This window comes from Nelumbo lutea, chromosome 1, assembly GCF_056320005.1.
Source record: "Nelumbo lutea isolate HS-2025 chromosome 1, American lotus-T2T, whole genome shotgun sequence".
Classification (NCBI taxonomy): domain Eukaryota; kingdom Viridiplantae; phylum Streptophyta; class Magnoliopsida; order Proteales; family Nelumbonaceae; genus Nelumbo; species Nelumbo lutea.
The window spans coordinates 36128091-36149147 of record NC_142684.1 but is presented as its reverse complement, the minus strand read 5'-3'; the positions used below and the strand labels follow the sequence as shown (position 1 = coordinate 36149147).

Genomic DNA, 21057 nt, shown 5'->3' with positions numbered 1-21057 from the left:
ATGCTCTCCCTTCTCCTTTTCTCTTCTTTTTTTTGTTGTTTTTTTTTTTTGCAAAACGTGGCTTAGGATGGGATTAAAAAATGAAAGGTAAACAGTCTCAAGAATTAACTAATTTGGGTATTTGATTCTTAAGTTCATACCTAGGGCTTGTAATTAACTTTTGTCTTTCGCTCTTCTCTTGTTGCTTACTCCCTCTTTTTGTTATTCACATCATTCGATATTAGTAGTCATACATTCTTTCTTGATCAAGGAGGACTTTATACTAGGACAAAAAATGCATAGGTGGTGTGAAATGAAATCTTAGTTACTAATCTTGGTTACCCCAGTTTTTAAATGATCTTGGTTGCCCCAGCTTTTTACTAATTTTGGTTGCCCCCAATTGTAAGTACATGTATCTCACTACCACGGAATTTACGATATAAACTGTAAATAAGAACCACATGAAGAAATCCCCACTTGTGATGAATTCAATGGTCAAAATAAGTAGAACAATAGATAATGTTTAAGGTATTAGAATGACTAATAAGCCTTTGTAATAGTGTAATAGCATTCTACAGAGGCAATGTGGGTCACACGCACCTGCGATGAGCATAAAGCATCATCCAAAGCCTATGATGAGAATAAATCACCATCTAGAACTTGTGATGAGCATATAGAATCATCTTGAGCCTGTGATGAGCATAAAATATCATCCAGGTCTTGCGATGAACATAAGGCATTATTTACAACTTATGATGAGCACATAAACACCCTCTCGTAGTTGACTCATACTTCTTGCGATCACAATAAACTATAATGAGGCATTTTGAAGATGATTGCTAAGGTTCTTGAATACATCAATTGATCAGAGATCTCATCTCTGACACATGGCCACAAGAAAACCCATGAAGGGGTGTAGCCAATACGTGTTATGCGAGAATACTTGGAGAAAAGAAAACCTTCTTCTTAAAGTATCTCGCTAGACATGTGGCAAAGCACTAGTGGGGTTTACCTCACGATAGATAAAAGAGTTAAATTCCTTTCCCTAATGGGAAAAGTCCTCTTTTGGACAATTCCCTTTATAGCCTCAAGATCTCCTCTATAAAAAGGAGACACAAGTCGCAGGGAGGACATTGGAACCCCCAAATCGTCCAACCGAAATCCCTTAAGCCTTCCCCTTAGAGAACTAAGCCCATACCAACATCCCAATTCTAATTTTGAACTTGTACCATCTTTGTCTTTCAAGGAGACCATCTTTAATCGCTTTGCCATCCCACTTACATTAGAATCTCTGGTTTATTCCCTTGATCACAAAAGATGGACATAAGGAGAGTCAACCTCTTACTAATCCGTAAGGAACAACACATTGATCTTGAAATATACAAAATAGAACCTAAAGAACAAATCCCTCAGGAGTCCAGCAATCAAGCCAATATTAAGATTCTATCTAGGGTTGTTCATAAGAATTCCCAACCTGACCAAACCGATCAACCCGGACTGACCCAACCCGAGTCGGCCGGGTTTTCATCAATATCGGTCGGTTTTGGGTTGGAAAATATATAAACTGATATATCGAGTCGGTTTCGATTTTCTTTTGTGAAAACCGAAACCAACCTAACCCGAACCGAACTAGTTCGGTAGTTCCTAGTTTGAGTAGTTTCCTACTTAACTATAACTAGTCTTCTACTACTTTCTATAATCTTTTACACCAAATAGGCAACCCATTAGGCAATTACAATTAGAATTCAATTAGGTGTCCTTTTGTAAAGGAGCAAAACCGAAACTGACCCAAACCGACTAGGTCGGTTTGGCCTATCAATGGGTGGGTTTCGGTTTCCACCTCAGGTAACCTGACCAGGTCGGGTCGGTTGGGAAATCCCCAATAAACTGACCCAACCCGACCCGTGAACACCCCTAATTCTATTTCACAAGGTCTATGAAATTGAAACATGCTTCGATCACCTGAAACAGAAGCAAACCGAGATGAGAAATACCTTGCAAATGCTTCTGTAGTGGGTGACCATGCTAGAGAATCCCTCTTTAACACCCGCTGGCCCATCTACGATGCCCTCTAGCCACCTAGGAAACCCCACACCCGAAGCACGTAGCCTTCAGCCATAGGGAGGCAATCACCTACCCACAACCAACATTGCTCATTAAGCATAATGTCCCATTGTTCCTGTTGGAAGGGCTAGGATCCATCATATGGATGACTGAACCATGCCAGATGGCTGGGCAAAATTTCAAAAATTTCCTAATCCTTATGGGAATCGAATTCCCTATGTTTTGAAAAACTACATTTCTCAATATCGGTCTTGCACTAAACTAGACCATATTTGAAACCAAACAAAGAGGGAGATTTATACCTGATATGGATACCACAAACTCAGATCCCAAGGTGGAATTTCACACCTAAATCAGTCCCAAAACTAGCCTCCAGTGAAGATGGTGCAGTGTATAGGTAAAACTGATTCAACAACACAATTTTCAGCAAAACTACAACCCAACTGCTTGGATCGAATTAGGGAAGGTGAACCTGAAATTCCTTTAAATTTTTCTTGTAAAAATTAGAAGAAAATTGATCTCTATCAGTCGATAAAGCCTAGGTCGTGATAGGGTTTCTTGGAAGACAAAAGAGAAGAGAGAGAACAAGAGAGAGTGCAGTGTTTTAGTTTTGTCCGCCCTCTTCTTTTTTTATCTCCTTATGGAGAACTCTTCTAATCAAACTAGGAGATTATCCAAATCTAATTTGATATGCACTCTATCAAGAGATAAGCCTTATCCTCTTAAGAGTATGAGTGTTGTATACCCATTTCCAAACCTAGATTTGACCTAGAGCAATTTAAGATGTCATGTGACAGCTTACTTAATCTTATTAACTATGGGCCATAGGCCCATTTCCTTCAAAGGCTCACGACCCAAGATTTGCATGGACAACTTAGGCCTGATTTGTATGGCATAGGGCCCCACAATGACTTTACATAAGTCCACATGGGTTCAGCCTAACGTTTGTGAAAAGTATTGAATGAATTCACAACCAAACATAGTCAACCCTTGAGCACATCACTATGGTCTCAATATGGGCACAACATTTACACTTAAATGATCATTGAATTCAACCATCCTATGAAGATCCAAGGATAATGAACTTAAGTAAGATAAAACCCATCCGGTCATCAGCCCTTAGTGGTCTCTTACACTTAACATCTTAGCCCATAATGATCACAACACTGCCCGATAGAAAAGGACATCTCCCTTGGCTACAAGGTACAGTGTTACACTCACTGCTCGGATGGATCCCGAGAACTAAAATATTTTGCAAACATTTTTCATAAAATATAATATATATATATATATATATATATATATATATATTGCAAAATCAAATCTCAAACATAATTGAAATTCACTACTATTAATTTAGGTTTCCATTAGAGAGAGCATAAGGCATATCATTCATTATTTTCGACAAAGGGGCTGATCCTATCACTATGATCACCCACTCAGATGAATTCTTATACTACCCCAACTTACCTAGGTTTTGACCCTTGATGGATCTCATTGATTGGCATGTTAAAGACAACCCAATCCAACTCCAAGGTAAGGGGATGGATCTCACATGGGAGGAGGGTTGTCTCTCCTTTGAATGGTTTAAGACTCTCCTACTTATATAAAAAAGGCTATGGTTTGAGAGGAAAGCAGGGAGAGACCAAAATGCTTTACCACTATGGGAAAGTGGTAAAAAATTGCTAGGTACCAAACACATAAGAGACTCGGGTTTTCGTCATGTGTCCATGAGAACACCTCGGGATTGGGAATTTTCATCGTTAAAGTTCCCATGTGAATGCATTTATAGGTACAACCCCTTCAACAAGCCTGCTTATTGTTGTATAGTGTGATCCCTCTTGCATAAGTGTTCTTTTGCAAGTTGTAGACTTTGATATTTCTATGCAAATTGTAGACTTCAATGTTTTTGTGCTCTAAGTTTCAAGAGATATAGATTTGTGATTCTGGTTCTCAGATACGCGATTGCACTTAAGTTCCAATGGTGGATATGCCATCCATCGTTGGTTTCATAATATTTAACTCCATGTACTTACAGTGTTTGTATTGTGTTTTAATTATTCTTGGATAAGTATTTACAAATACCAGTGTTTAGTTTCTTAGTGTATATATATATATATATATATATATTTATTTATTTATTTATATTCTATTTTGATTCTTATATTTTAAGATTTTTTTTCATATTATTCTGGGACACACATTTTCAATTTTTACTTTTAATTTATGTCTATATTATAATTATGTTGTATAAAAATATTTTATTTGTCCAGACTCGTATGGTGCAATAGTTTTGGTAAGCAAAGTTGTCATAGGAGACTTATGGATATCTTATCAACTAATCCATCTAAGATGACCCAAGCTATTACATTAATTATCATCACTTTTCTCAATTTGTAATATCCTTGTTTATGGATTTTTGTTTTTACTTAACGAGCTACACTTTACTGGTAAACCGTAGTCTGGACCTGGGCCTAATCTCATACCTCTTTTACTAAATCCAAGCTAGTTCAGAGTTCATCATTGTTTATGACCTCATCTTAAGGTCGACAACTTGATCCCAGTGGGGATGATCAGTTTGGTGCCGAAAGTGAAGTTGGAGGGTGTCTCCCCGGTCACTATCCTGCTCATAGTTCGGTATGCCCATAGTACGTTGGGGAGTTCTTCCACTCATTTCCCCTTAGCTCAGGCTAGTTGGGTCTTTAAACCAATCGAAGTGGAACTCTATTGTATCCCTAGCTTGAAACACTAGTCTTGGAATTTGATGTCCTTGAACTACTCTCTATTGTATGAGATTAGTACTCAAGGGAGTCCAAATCTGCACACAATGTTCTTCTAAAAAAACTTCTAGACATTCTAAGCTATGATGGTCGGTAGTGGCTCGACTTCCACCTACTTGGTGAAATAATCCACCACTATGATTAGGTACTTTTTTTGCCTGGTTACTAGTAGGAAAGGGCCAAGGATGTTGATTCCCTTCTGAGCAAATGACTATAAACTGGTGAGTTATTATAGGTTGGTGGCATGTTGGCGATGTATGTTGGCATGGTGGGCCAATAATAGCCTTTTCAAAGTGCCTTCTGAGTGAACAATCTGCCCCCCCCAAGTGTTCACCGCATATTCCTTCATGGATCTCCTTAAGCATGTACTCTAACTCGATAGGTTAGAGGCATTGGAGGTAGGGGAGATTGAAAGACCTTTAATACATCTAATTGCCCATGACAATATAGTGAGCAAATTTTTGTTCAATCTTCCAAGATTTACTTTGGTCATTGGGCAACATTCTGTGGCGCAAGTACTCCATAATAGGGTTAATCCAGCTTGACTCTGTCACTTGTATTATAGGTGCAACTTCTACTTCTACTGCCTTCTCTATATTAGGGTGTGACAAGTCTTCATTGTGGATTGTTCTCCAAGTGTTGTCCACAAAACTAGCTAGCTTCAGAAGTGCATTGGCTTGTACATTCTCAGACCTTTTGGTGGATGGAGAACAAGTTGAACTATTGCGCGAGCTCTGATACCTTTTGATGAACCTACAATTTATCTATATTTTATGAGGTTTTTGCATGAAATTTTATGCTAGTTTAATTAGATTTTGCCCTATTTTAGCTTGATTGCAAGAAAGATTTCAGGGGGAGCCAAATCAACAAAAAGAAGGCAAAAGCAAGAAAAGAAAGCCCAAAATTCATCAAGTTCAGCCTGGCCCAGCCATGAGAGCAAGGGAGTTTCATTCGGCCCAAGTAGTGCAAGCTAACTCTTTGGAAAACCCAAGGGAAGAAGCCTAGCAAGAAGGAAATTTTGGCCCAGCCCATTTTTAGCCCAAATAATAGCCTAGAGTGTAGCCCACATGAGCTCAAAAGCAAGCTAAGTTCTAGCCCAAATAGCAGCCCAAAGGGAGCTAGGGGCGGCAACTCCTAGAAGTTTCTTGAAGAGAAGGAGGGTGCACTCTAGAAGGTTCATGAGGGGTGTAATACACCCAATTCTAGAGACTTCAAGAAGGGGCAAGATCCCCCTTGAAAAACTATATAAGAAGGTCTCTAGGAGGGGGGAGAGGTGTTCAATTGCTTGAGAGGAAGGCTCTCCCACTCTTAGAGGTTCGGCCACCTTGAGAGAAGAGAAGAGAAGAAGGCTAGGCGCAAGGAAGAAGAAGAAGAAGGGCTGAAGGAAGTTCAAGACAAGCAAGCTAGAAGAGAATGTGAGTTCGAATTGAGGGGTTGTGATTCAAAGATCTTTTGTAATAAATCATTTGTAGTTTCATTCTCTTTTGATTTGAATTCAGTTTCTTTGTTATATTTTCTTTCTTCTTTCTCCTTGTTTCCATTCTTCCTTGATGTATTTCAGCTTGTAAAATTTCAATTCAGCAATCTAATTCTTTTTTATTCATTCAAATGGTCATGAATTGTACTTGAAGTTTCTTGAATAAGGGTGTTATTGTAGATTAATTCGGCCAACTAACCTTCAAAACTCAGATCTGAATTCTCAGATCTGAGATTGCAAGATCTGAATTGCTTGAAAGAGAATTCAGATCTGCAATTTTCAGATTGGCCGAATGGATCTAAAGCTTGGAATTCCTAGAATGCTTGAGAGAGACTCTAGGAATTCAGATCTACTATTCAAGAACTGAATTGAGTGCAAGGTTAGAGATAACTTGCACAATTCAGTTGGTGATCAATTCAGATTTGAATTGATGCCTTAGAAGTGTTTGAAGAAATGCATGCATGGGGATTAGATTCTTGCTAGAGATAGAAGAACCGTCACTCATGCATAGGATGAACATGCGCTTGAGAAAGGCTGTTCATGACCTTGGGGTTTCACCAAACCAAGGTTCAATCATGATTTATTCAAATGATCCAAATTGATAGATTGCTGAATTCTGAGATTGACATTTACTGCTTATTCTTCTAACCTGATTTGATGGCAATTGGGCCAATGATTTAGATAGATTTTAATTTAGGATTTTTTTAGCTTTCATTAAAGTTTTGATTTATTTGTTGATCAGATAAGAAGTGCTCAATTTAGTATTGGTAATTGTTTCCTAAATCCTTGTGGGAACGATACTTCACTCACTACTTTATTACTTGAACGGCTAGTGCACTTGCTAGTGTCACAATGAGCCACACATCAAGTTTTTGGCGCCGTTGTTGGGGATTTGATTTCTATTCAATCTTGGTGTTGGGCCAATGATTTGATTTCTATTCAATCTTGGTGTTGTTTCCTTCAAAAAAAAAAAGAAAAAAAATTCACATAAACATGAGTGTTGCAGATCTGAGTTGCATTCGGCACTCAGATCAGCAGATTTCAGATCTGTAGCACTCAGCCGAAAAGAATTGCTTGTGTTTCAGACTTTTATTTCTTTTTCCATTACAATATATATATATATATATATATATATATAAAATGAAAAAAAAAGGGAGATCTTTTGAACAACAAGAGGAGCAATTGAGAATTCGGATCAGAATTCAAATTTGAGTTCAAATCTGAGTTCTGCTATTGCAGATCTGCAACAGTTCAGATCTGAGTTCCTCTGAACTCATACCTGAACTGATGCAATTTTGAGGGGAATTGGGTGTCATCACCACCCCAATTCACCCTAGGGCACTTCTGCTATTCCCCAAAAACAATTTGGTAGCAATAACTGAAGGTAAGGCAATTGAGAATTCAGATCCGAACTCAGACTTGAGTTCAGACCTGAATTCTGCTATTGCAGAACTACTTAGTTCAGATCTGAGTTCAGATGAACTCAGACCTGAACTGATACAAGTTTAAGGTGAATTGGGTGCCATCATCACCCCAATTCACCCTATGATAAATCCGACATACCCCAAAGGTAATTGGATAGCAAAGAATGAAAAAGAAAATTCATATCTGAACTGATACAGATCTGAACTATAGTTGAGGACTGAACTGATACAGAGCACATTTTGGATTTTGGGTGAACTGAACATTTTCTTTATCCACTTGTAACCGAGCTACATTAGCTAAGGAGGTGTATGTTTGGGTTGAATAATTGTGATACATCAGTTATTTAATAAAAAAAAAATTAGCACTTTCCAAGTATTTCTATTAGCATTCAGATCTGTAGCAGGGCTGCTATAGTACAACAGTTAGCAGACCTGATTTCAGATTTCTACAAAAGTTGTGTGGACCGAATAGCTTGCAATACCAAACATTGCAGACCCAATTTTTAGGTCTTAGCAAGTGTTTGATATGCATCAGCTGTACAGGTTTGAGCTTCAATTGTAGAGCTTAAAATCCTTAAACCAAGCCTAACTCAGGACTGGTTTTAGTTTATTTCAGATCCTTTTAATATATTTTTCAGATCAGATCTGATTTCAGCCCTAAAGCATCACAGATTTGATTCCAACCTTAATGGATGTATATTGTAGTGTATACCAATGAGTGTGTATGAGATATACAGCTCAGATCTGAATTATTATTTGTTAATTTCTCTAGACTAACAATACCAAAGACTTGTAGATCTGAACTCAACTAAATTGGGTCTGAATTCAGATGTTGCAATTGATGGATGTAGATAAAGGAACCTTGAATAAGATGATTGGTTTAAATCTGCTTTTAGTATAATCGGCTTCATTTATTCATGATAGGGTGTAGGTTTTTGTATTCCAATAATTCACTTTACATTTTTAGTGTGATAGGATTAGTTATTTATTTTCTTTTGTGAATATTGGCCTTTTTATTGCTTTGACCTTAACAGTTTATGACAAACAGACCTGAACTGGAAGAGATCCTTTATGACATGGAGATTGAACGGACTCTCCGTGTCCGTTTAAGAGCTGCTAGGCAAGTCAGACAAGAAGCTCAAGAAGCTCAAGAAATGGCTGAGCAGAGGACTATGATGGACTATGCCAAACCCACTCTCACTGGAGCTGCCTCCAGCATTATCAGGCCCAATATTGCTGCTAACAACCTTGAGATCAAACCTGCCATCATACAAATGATTCAAAACACGGTGCAATTCTGTGGATTGGCCCACGAAGATCCCAATGCACACATTTCTAACTTTTTAGAAATTTGTGACACCTTCAAACACAATGGGGTAAGTGATGACGCCATTAGGTTGAGGTTATTCCCATTTTCTTTGAATGATAAAGCCAAAGCATGGCTGAATTCATTACCGGCAGGATCAATAGCTACGTGGGACGAAATGGCCAGCCGTTTTCTCTAAATATTTTTCCCCTTCTAAAACTGCTAAAATGAGGAATGACATCACTACTTTTTTCCAGCAAGAGGGGGAATCTTTATATGAGTCATGGGAACGATACAAGGAGCTGTTAAGGAGAGTTCCTCACCATGGCCTCCCCATTTGGCTGCAAGTATAGACTTTCTATAATGGTCTTACTGACTCAAATAAGACCATATTAGATGTTGCAGCCGGAGGATCCATAAATAATAAAACTCCTGAGGTTGCCCATGCACTTATTGAGGAAATGGCAGCCAACAACTATCAATGGCATTCGGAAAGAACTCAAACTAGGAAGCAGCAAGGCTTGCATAATGTTGACACTTATACAGCACTATCTGCACAAATAGGAGCACTCAGTAAGAAAATAGATGAAATGCAGATAGCTGCCATGCATGTGCAGCCTCTTAATTGTGAATTGTGTGGGGGAGGCCACATCAGTACAGACTGCCAAGTTGGCAATCAGTTCAGACCATCTACTGAACAAGTTGACTATGTCAACAATTCGTCAAGATAGCAGGGTTACCAGAGTCACCATACTTTTCATCCAGGATGGAGGGGACATTCAAACCAGTCCTGGCCAAATCAGCATACTTCCAAGCCGTTCCACCAGACTTATCATCAGCCTGAACCAAAATCCAATTTGGAGGAACTGATGACAAAATTTATAGCAGGTGCAGAAACTAGGTTCCAGAACCAGGAAGCCTCAATCAAAAACCTGGAAAACCAAGTGGGGCATTTGGCACAATTAATCTCTTCCAGACTGCCGGGAACTCTTCCAAGCAACACTGAAGTGAATCCACGAGAGCAGGTGCAAGATATTACCTTAAGGAGTGGAAAAGAGTTGCCTGAGGTAGAAAAGAAGAATTGGGCTGAACCCAAGGCAGAAACAAGCCTTGGGACCAGACAACAGAAGACGGAACAACCAGAAGCACAACAAGGGATGCACCAACAGCCACAAGTTCCATTCCCTAACAGGCTGAAGCAACAAAAATTGGAGAAGGAATTTGGTAAGTTTCTTGAAATATTTAAAAGTTTATATATTAATATTCCTTTTGCTGATGCTTTAGCACAGATGCCACACTATGCAAGGTTTTTGAAGGAATTATTGGCAAACAAAAGGAAACTGGGAGATGTGGCTACAGTTGCATTAAATGAGGAATGTTCTGCTATCCTTCTGAACAAGCTGCCTCAGAAACTCAAAGATCCAGGGAGTTTCACTATTCCTTGTACCATTGGCAGTTTAAAAATTGAAAAAGCTTTATGTGACCTGGGAGCTAGCATCAATTTAATGCCATATTCTATCTTCAAGAAATTGGGGTTGAATGAACCCCAACCCACTAGAGTGGCATTACAATTGGCTGATAAATCCATTAGACATCCTAGGGGGATCATAGAAGATGTGTTAGTTAAAGTTGACAAATTCATTTTTCCAGTTGATTTCATTGTGTTAGACATGCAAGAAGATGTGGAGGTCTCGCTTATCCTAGGGAGACCTTTCCTGGCTACCGGGAAAGCAATGATTGATGTCCAACAAGGACAACTCAGCCTTAGGATACAAGATGAGGAGATAATTTTTAAAATGTCTAATGCTATGAAACATGCACCCTCTAGTGATGATTCTTGTTTTATGATTGATGCCATTGAATTGACAATTGATGAATGCTTCCAGGTAAGTAGAATAGCTGATCCTCTTGAACTCTGCCTCCAGTAGGGAGAACTTGAAGAAGGAGAAAATGAAAAAATAAACCTCATGATAGCATACCTGAACGATAAGCCTCAATTCAAGGGAAAGGGGTTTCTTAAATTAGAGAACTTAGGCAAATTTCCTGGACCATCAGGTAAGCCATCATCCCAAGAACCCCCCACCCTTGAACTGAAGCAATTACCATCCCATTTAGAGTATGCTTTCCTTGAGGAACCATCAGATCTCCTCGTGATAATTTCCGCAGCGCTGAATCCCTTACAAAGAGAAAAATTATTAAGAGTGCTGCGGGAACACAAAAATGCTATAGATTGGAAGGTAGAAGATATCAAAGGCATTAATCCATCAATCTGCACTCACAGAATTTTGATGGAAGAGGACAGCAAGCATTCCGTTCAACCCCAAAGGCGCCTGAACCCCAACATGAAAGAAGTGGTAAAGGCTGAAATAATTAAGTTGTTAGATGCTGGGATCATTTATCCTATTTCTGATAGTTCTTGGGTAAGCCCTATGCAAGTTGTGCCCAAGAAAGGGGGTACGACTGTTGTTCCAAATGAGAAAAATGAACTCATCCCTACTAGAACCGTCACTGGATGGCGTGTGTGTATTGACTATAGAAAATTAAATGAAGCCACCCGGAAGGACCATTTCCCTCTCCCATTTATGGATCAAATGTTGGAGAGGCTAGCCGGGCATGAGTATTATTGTTTCTTGGATGGATATTCAGGGTATAACCAGATACCAATTGCACCATAAGATCAAGAAAAGACCACTTTTACTTGCCCATATGGAACCTTTGCATACCGAAGGATGCCCTTTGGGTTATGCAATGCCCCAGCAACCTTTCAGCGATGTATGATGTCTATATTTTCTGATATGGTTGAAAAATTTATTGAGATCTTCATGGATGATTTTTCAGTTTTTGGCTCTTCGTTTGATGCATGTTTGAATAATCTGGAACAGGTGCTTACTAGATGTAAAGAAACACATCTTGTGTTGAATTGGGAGAAATGTCATTTTATGGTGCAAGAAGGCATAGTGCTTGGACACAAGATCTCTCAAAGAGGTATAGAAGTCGACAAGGCCAAGGTGGAGGCAATTGAAAAATTGCCAACCCCAACATCTGTTCATTCTTTGAGAAGTTTCTTAGGACATGTCGGATTCTATAGGAGGTTTATTAAGGATTTCTCAAAAATTTCCAAGCCATTTTCTACCTTGCTTCAGAAAGAAGTGCCTTTTGAATTTTCAACTGAATGCCTTCATGCTTTCAACATCTTGAAAGACAAATTAATCCATGCACCTATCATGGTAGCACCAGATTGGACCCTCCCATTTGAATTAATGTGTGATGCGAGTGATTTTGCTATAGGAACTGTTTTAGGACAAAGAATGAACAAACATTTTTAGCCAATTTACTATGCTAGCAGAACCTTGACTGGACCCCAACTCAATTACACCACCACAGAAAATGAGCTGCTAGCAGTAATATTTGCACTTGATAAGTTTCGTTCATATCTGATATTATCCAAGGTTGTTGTCTACACAGATCATTCGGCATTAAGGCACTTGCTTACCAAGCAAAACTCAAAACCAAGACTGATCAGGTGGATCCTTTTATTGCAAGAGTTTGACATTGAGATTAGAGACATGAAGGGTGCTGCAAACCTGGCCGCTGACCATCTCTCCCGGTTGGACACGGTAAGCTCAAAAGAGGAGATAACCAGCAACATTCGAGAATAATTTCCGGATGAGCAGTTGTACTCAATACAGAAATACTCATATCCTTGGTATGCTGATTTTGCTAATTATCTAGCTGCACAAGTCCTTCCTCCTAACCTTTCATATCAATAAAAAAAGAAATTCCTTTCTGATGTAAAATACTATCTGTGGGAGGAACCCTTTTTGTATAAATTGTGTGCAGATCAGATCATAAGGAGATGTGTCCCCGAGGAGGAGATGGAGTCGGTACTCCAATTTTGCCATGATAAAGAAGTAGGAGGTCATTTTGGAGCTAGTCGCACTGCAGCCAAGGTTTTGCAATCAGGTTTTTATTGGCCCACACTTTTCCAAGATGCCCATAGGTATGTGTCCACATGTGACAAATGCCAAAGATCGGGAAACATTTCCCGACGGAATGAAATGCCCCTTTCCAATATTTTAATCTGTGAAATCTTTGATGTTTGGGGTATAGATTTCATGGGACCTTTCCCGAATTCTTTTGGAAATAAGTACATCCTCGTTGCAGTTGACTATGTATCCAAATGGGTAGAAGCCATGGCTTTACCCACAAATGACTCAAGAAGGGTGGTACACTTCCTAAAGAAGCTATTCTCCCGATTTGGCACTCCGCGAGCTATAATTAGTGATAGGGGAACTCACTTCTGCAATAGCCAATTTGAGAGGTTAATGCAGAAATATGGAATTACACATAAATTAGCTACCCCTTATCACCCTCAAACCAGCAGCCAAGTGGAGTTGGCTAACAGGGAACTCAAAAGAATTCTGGAAAAGACTGTAGCATCTGCCAAAAAAGATTGGTCCATCAAATTAGATGATGCATTATGGGCATACAGAATTGCATTTAAGACACCCATTGCCATGTCCCCCTACAAATTGGTCTTTGGTAAAGCATGCCATTTACCAGTTGAATTAGAACACAAGGCCTATTAGGCTCTTAAATTCTTAAATTTTGACATTCAGGCCACAGGGGCTAAAAGGCGGTTGCAATTGAATGAATTGGATGAATTCAGACTTACCACCTATGAGAATGCCAAAGTTTATAAAGAAAGAATAAAAAACTGGCATGATAAGAACTTGCTGAGACGGGACTTTTATGTAGGCCAACAGGTATTGTTATATAATTCCCGTCTCCGCTTGTTTCTAGGTAAGTTGAGATCCAGGTGGTCTGGACCCTTTACCATTTCACAGATTTTTCCCCATGGGGCTATAGAACTCACCTACCTGGTTCAGGGCACGTTTAAAGTAAATGGTCAGCGCCTGAAACCATATTTAATGGGCGGTACTGTACCCCCTCCATCCACTGTTTATCTTGATAACCAATAATCTTTTATGCTTGCTCATGAACAGGTTAAGGAATCTTTTTGTCATTTATCTTTTTAGAATATTAGTTAGTAAAATAAAGATTTTTTTCTCAAAATTCCAATTCTTTAAGGACTCAATTCATCCTTTTCTTTTCTTCAGTTTACTCTAGCAAGTGTGATCCCCTAACACTACGAACATTGAGGACAATGTTCATCTTAAGTGTGGGGGAGTGAGCCCGAGGCTAGGGTATGGGGGCTGAAACCATGCACCCCAACACACATATGCAGGCAATGACATAACCAAAAAAAGACTGGAACCCCTCAAGTTCACTACTATTTATTTGATGATTTTTTTAAGAAGGAATTCAATGAGTTGAGGGAGACTGATGTACTTGTTAAGTTTTTATTCTTGTGAATGACCCAATTTGATATATGCATGAGAAAAGGGGAGCTGAATATGCTTTTCAGCATGACTAGCCCTAACTATCTTCATGTGTATGGAAGCCCTTGATTTCATGGTTAATGGTCAAGAGAGCTAGTGCACATCTGAAGTGCTGATTCTTGAGGTTCAATAATTGCAAAGAAGGACAAAAGCCCAAATTGACTCCGCTATTTTGAGCTGAATAGTAAAACTAGCAGCTCAGAACATGAGTCCTACCTCAAGTAAGTGACCAGTGTGAGATGGAGCATAAGATGCACTCACACCAAAAAAAGAGAGAGAAAAGTGTGTGAGATGGAGCATAAAATGCACTCACACCAAGAAAAAAAAAAAAGAAGAAGAAAAGGGTGAGATGGAGCATAAGATGCACTCACCCTTAGAAATAAGTAATTGTGGTGACAACCGAGGTTCAAAGGGGCACTCTAAAGTTGAACTCTCATTGAGATTTAGTTACAGATGTGAAACTTAGTGAAATTTGATTATTAACCTTGACAATTAAGGAGCTGATTTATATATGAATTAGGAGTGAATGCTAGACTATGATGAAATTCATATTCTCCTTTCCTTGGATCCGATACATATCTTAAATGGTAATTTACAAGAATAAGAGTTGAGCACTTACAAAAGTTCCCCGACTACTCAATGCATTTCTATCTTAAAAAGTTCGCCAGGTAAATGGTGAGAACAGAAGGGGGGAATGTTAAATTTATGGCTGATGTCTTTGCTTGAGGACAAGCAAAAGCTTAAGTGTGGGGGTATTTGATGAACCTACAATTTATCTATATTTTATGAGGTTTTTGCATGAAATTTTATGCTAGTTTAATTAGATTTTGCCCTATTTTAGCTTGATTGCAAGAAAGATTTCAGGGGGAGCCAAATCAACAAAAAGAAAGCAAAAGCAAGAAAAGAAAGCCCAAAATTTATCAAGTTCAGCCCGGCCCAGCCATGAGAGCAAGGGAGTTTCATTCGGCCCAAGTAGTGCAAGCTAACTCTTTGGAAAACCCAAGGGAAGAAGCCTAGCAAGAAGGAAATTTCGGCCCAGCCCATTTTTAGCCCAAATAACAGCCTAGAGTGTAGCCCACATGAGCTCAAAAGCAAGCTAAGTTCTAGCCCAAATAGCAGCCCAAAGGGAGCTAGGGGCGGCAACTCCTAGAAGTTTCTTGAAGAGAAGGAGGGTGCACTCTAGAAGGTTCATGAGGGGTGTAATACACCCAATTCTAGAGACTTCAAGAAGGGGCAAGATCCCCCTTGAAAAACTATATAAGAAGGTCTCTAGGAGGGGGGAGAGGTGTTCAATTGCTTGAGAGGAAGGCTCTCCCACTCTTAGAGGTTCGGCCACCTTGAGAGAAGAGAAGAGAAGAAGGCTAGGCGCAAGGAAGAAGAAGAAGAAGGGCTGAAGGAAGTTCAAGACAAGCAAGCTAGAAGAGAATGTGAGTTCGAATTGAGGGGTTGTGATTCAAAGATCTTTTGTAATAAATCATTTGTAGTTTCATTCTCTTTTGATTTGAATTCAGTTTCTTTGTTATATTTTCTTTCTTCTTTCTCCTTGTTTCCATTCTTCCTTGATGTATTTCAGCTTGTAAAATTTCAGTTCAGCAATCTAATTCTTTTTTATTCATTCAAATGGTCATGAATTGTACTTGAAGTTTCTTGAATAAGGGTGTTATTGTAGATTAATTCGGCCAACTAACCTTCAAAACTCAGATCTGAATTCTCAGATCTGAGATTGCAAGATCTGAATTGCTTGAAAGAGAATTCAGATCTGCAATTTTTAGATTGGCCGAATGGATCTAAAGCTTGGAATTCCTAGAGTGCTTGAGAGAGACTCTAGGAATTCAGATCTACTATTCAAGAACTGAATTGAGTGCAAGGTTAGAGATAACTTGCACAATTCAGTTGGTGATCAATTCAGATTTGAATTGATGCCTTAGAAGTGTTTGAAGAAATGCATGCATGGGGATTAGATTCTTGCTAGAGATAGAAGAACTGTCACTCATGCATAGAATGAACATGCGCTTGAGAAAGGTTGTTCATGACCTTGGGGTTTCACCAAACCAAGGCTCAATCATGATTTATTCAAATGATCCAAATTGATAGATTGCTGAATTCTGAGATTGACATTTACTGCTTACTCTTCTAACCTGATTTGAAGGCAATTGGGCCAATGATTTAGATAGATTTTAATTTAGGATTTTTTTAGCTTTCATTAAAGTTTTGATTTATTTGTTGATCAGATAAGAAGTGCTCAATTTAGTATTGGTAATTGTTTCCTAAATCCTCGTGGGAACGATACTTCACTCACTACTTTATTACTTGAACGGCTAGTGCACTTGCTAGTTTCACAATGAGCCACACATCACCTTTGGTATTTGACCGTCACCATTTTTGAGCCTCATACCATCCACTGATTTGGTTGATGATGAGCTAGGAGTCACTACATGCCTCAATGTTTTCCATGTCTATCTCCTTGGTGAGGGTCAGATCGACGATCAATGCCACATACTCAGCTTTGTTGTTCAATGCCTTGAATTTGAATTTGAGCATGTACTCGTGCTTCACCTCATCAGGCCCTAGCAAGATCAATCTAGATCCACTCCGATCAATGCCACATACTCAACTTTGTTGTTCAATGCCTTGAATTTGCATTTGAGCATGTACTCGTGCTTCACCTCATTAGGCCCCAGCAAGATCAATCTTGATCCACTCCCCTTCGGGTTGGACAAGCTATCTACATAAATTATCCAGGGTTCTTCTTCCATTCTAGACAAAGGTTCTACACCAATGGACGCCACCAGGCTAGCTAGTGGTTTGCCCAATTCTGGGGTCGGCAAGCTAAACATACATTCTAAGATGAAGTTGTCTAGAACCTAAGCCTTGATAGTTGGTCATGACTCGAATCAAATGTCAAATTCACTAAGTTTAATGTCCTAGTTAGTGAGTCCCTCTAATACCTCAGTCTTCTATAAGACTAGACAGAGCGCCTGGTTGGTGAGCACGGCAATCGTGTGGGCTTGAAAGTAAGGTCACAACTTTTGAGCTAAGATCATCAGTGCGAATGTGAGCTTCTTGATGTTCGAGTACCTAGTCTTGGCTGCATGTAGGACCCTGCTTACATAGTAAATAAGTCATTGTACTTTGTCTACAATCCAGACCATCAAATGCATACCAGCACTCTTCGATCCGCTAGAAGTTCTTAGCCTTCTTGATCACTTGAAAAAAGGGCAAGCGTCTTCCCACCAATCTAAACATGAAGCAACTGAGGGTCGTAACTTAGCTAGTGAGTCTTTGGACTCCCTTGATGGACCTTGGAGGTTGCATATCTATAATTGCCTAGATTTTCTTAGGGTTGGCTTTGACACCACATTGAGTCACCATATATCCAAGGAATTTCCCCACCATGGCACCATTGTTCGGGTTAAGTTTTAATCTATATTTTCTTAAAACATTAAACACCTTGTTTAGGTTGGTAATATGTGAATTAGAGGATTTACTTTTACCTACTATGTCATTAATGTAAACTTCAACATTCTTTCCTATTAAATTTTGAAAAATCTTGTTTATGAGATGTTGGTAGGTTGCCTCGTCATTCTTAAGGTCAAAGGGAATGACTCTATAGCAATATAGACCAATTTCAGTTACAAAGATTGTCATTTCATGGTCTAGGGGGATCCATCTGAATCTAAATGTAGTCTAAATAGGCATCCATGAAGCTCAACAGCTTGAACCCCGATGTGGCATTTACCATCTGATCTATTCTTGGGACTAGGAAACTATCCTTTAGGTAGGCTCTGTTCAAATTCGTGTAATCTACACACATGTGTCGCTTCCTGTCTGCCTTCTTAACCAATACCACGTTGGTTATCCAGTTGGGTACTTTACCTCGCGCATGAATTCAACACTTAGGAGCTTCCCAACCTCCTCGTCAATGGTCCTCCACTGATATGGGGCGAAGACTCTTTTCTATTTAACAGGTCTAAAGTTTCGATTGATATTAAGTGTATGAGTGATAATGATGTCAGGAATGTTAGTAGTTGATCAAGCAAAAATATCAAAATTAAGTTAAAGAAACCTTACCAATTCGGTGCGGAGGGGTTCTTAAAGGAGAGACCCAATCTATAGTTTCTTGTTGGGATTGGACTCAGAGAGAGGAACTAAGATAACTTCTTCCATGGGTTGTCCTTGGCTATCGCCAGCCTCCTCAAATGGGTCAAGGTCAAGGTCGACCACCAATGATTGCTTCCATTTTCCTTTAAGTGTTGTCATGTAGCACTTTCTTGACTCGACTTGGTCCCCCTAAACTACTTTAATTCCTCGCTCAATTGGGAACTTCATGGTGAGGTGGTAGGTCGATACAGCTCCTTGGAGGGGGTGTAAAACTAGATGGCCCATGATCACATTGTAGGGCAATTGAGTATCAACTAATAAGAAATCAGTCATTACTATTTCCATGCTTGGTGTGGTCCCTATTGTTACCGACAAACTTATCTTTCCAATCGGGCGGACTACGCTCCCACTGAAATCGACCAGAGGTACATCAATTAGGATGAAATGCTTCTAATCAAGATTCATCTTCTCCAAGTCTTCCAAAAGAGAATGTTAGTCAAGCTACACTGTCAATTAAAATTCTTTTTAACTCATAGTTCGCAATGATCATTTTCACCACAAGGCATCATCGTGCAGCATGTGAACACCTCTTAGGTCGTCGTCGTTGAATGAGATTGTCTCATCGATCCATGACCACTTTAGAGGTAGGTTACTTTCTTCAGACTACAACTCCCAAATTAACGATTTTTGGGCTGCCTGGTTGCACCCGACCACTATGAATCCACTAGCCACCAGTGATCATTGCAATATGCCGGTGAGCACTTGTTCCTCAGCCTCATTCTACTAGTATTTCAATTGCTCAATATTTTAAGTGTCCTTAACAAATTGTTTCAAGTAGCTATGACAAATTAGCTCCTCAATTTCATTTTTTAAGTCCTAGTAGTACTCAGTGTTGTGCCCATTAGCTTGGTGAATTTGGCAGTACTAGTCCTAGTTCTTGTTTGTAGTGTTACCTCTCATGTGCAGAAGCCACTTCAAGTATTCCATCTTCTTGATTTGCATCAAGATCTTTCACCTCTTGGAATTTAATGGTGTGCAAGTCTGGTACCTTCTAGGGGGAGTCTAGGAGTGCTTGGCTAGCAATCGAGATTGTTTGGATGATCTCCCTTCACCTCGGCTATGCTTGTCGTTGCTTTCACCTTGATCTTCATCTCTATCCTTTTTCTTTTTTCTATCCCCTGGTCTCCTCGCATGTGGATTACCTCCTCAACACTAATGTACTTCTTATCATGATTGAGGAAACCCTCCATGTTCTAGAGTGGTTCCTTGGCTAGGGAGAATTGTAAACGGTGGTCCTCGACTCCATGTATGGCTACTACAACTACTACTACTAGATTGAGTACACGGACCTGGAGGACCTCTGAATTGAATCTCCAAACATACTCCCAAAGGCTCTTTTCTAGTTGCTACTAAACATTCATGAGAGTGGCAGTGGTCTTCGGGTGTTGGTGGTTGGTCATGAAGTGGGTCGTGAATAACTCAGTAAATTGCTCCCAGTTCTTAATGGAGCCTGACGCAAGTCTCGAGTACCAATTTACTGAGGCCCTGTGGGAAGGCCAGGCACATGCTTGATGCATGTCGCCATGTTGCTACTAAGCATGTGCATGAGCCTGACGCATGTCGTCATGTTGGGAAGGCCAGGCACATGCTTGACTTTGAGGGTCCGTGCAAAAACATGAGAGCCTGGAAGCTCTCAACATGGCGACATGGTCGATTAGGTCAGCAGTTCCATCATAGGACTCTAACATTGGTGTCTTGAAATCCTTAGGGTGTGGTTCCGAGAGTATCTTGGGTGCAAAAGACTATGCCCTAATAAGTTTCAAGGCACTCAAGGTGTCTGGTCGGTTGGGTTCACATTCTCAGGAGGGGCTTGCATGGTGGTATTCTCTAGGGGCGAGCTTGTTCTTTACTAGTTCGCGCCGAGGATGTCTCTTGTACCTTTCTTGCCAAGAACCCACGGTGGAGTGCAAGTTGTCAAACCTACATGAAAAGGTCACTTTGCTTCCCTATTCCTTAAGGACATACGTGGGGTCCCACTGCTCTGATGTACAGGTCGAACAAGGTCATCATGACTATTGTGAGGTGGAGGAACGTCTAGTGGTGCAAGTAGGTTGTTATCCTAGTTCCGCTATGGAAGTTGCTCCCTTGCAAGTACCTCGGGCTGCTCTTTCTGCAGCTACTATCCAATCGCAGCCACACATTTATCTCAAGCCTACATGCGAATGTCTATGCTTTTGACCAGGCGTACCAAGTCTTCATGCTACTCACCGCTTACTCCTCTTGGTGTTGTAGAGGCCTCAACATTCGGGAGTTGCCCCTAGAGGAAGACCAACCAGTTCGGATTTCCTTGTTCTTTAGTGGAGACATTGTGAAAAGTGAGAAAGAGAGTGGAAACAGCCTTTATGTCTAATGATCCCACAAATGTCACCAATTGATGAGTCAATCTACGTTGAGATCCTACTGGCAATGATAGGTAGGAGTTTTTTAGGTGAGGTCAACGGGTCAAGTCTGCAAGATGAAACAT

General features: G+C 39.9%; 1 non-coding gene across 1 annotated transcript; it reads right to left on the bottom strand.

Moving 5' to 3' along the window:
• Nucleotides 1–9254: 9254 nt before the first annotated feature.
• Nucleotides 9255–9361, bottom strand: LOC148874274 (small nucleolar RNA R71). The gene has a single exon (XR_016106124.1). It is a non-coding gene; the product is annotated as a small nucleolar RNA R71 (small nucleolar RNA).
• Nucleotides 9362–21057: the final 11696 nt, after the last annotated feature.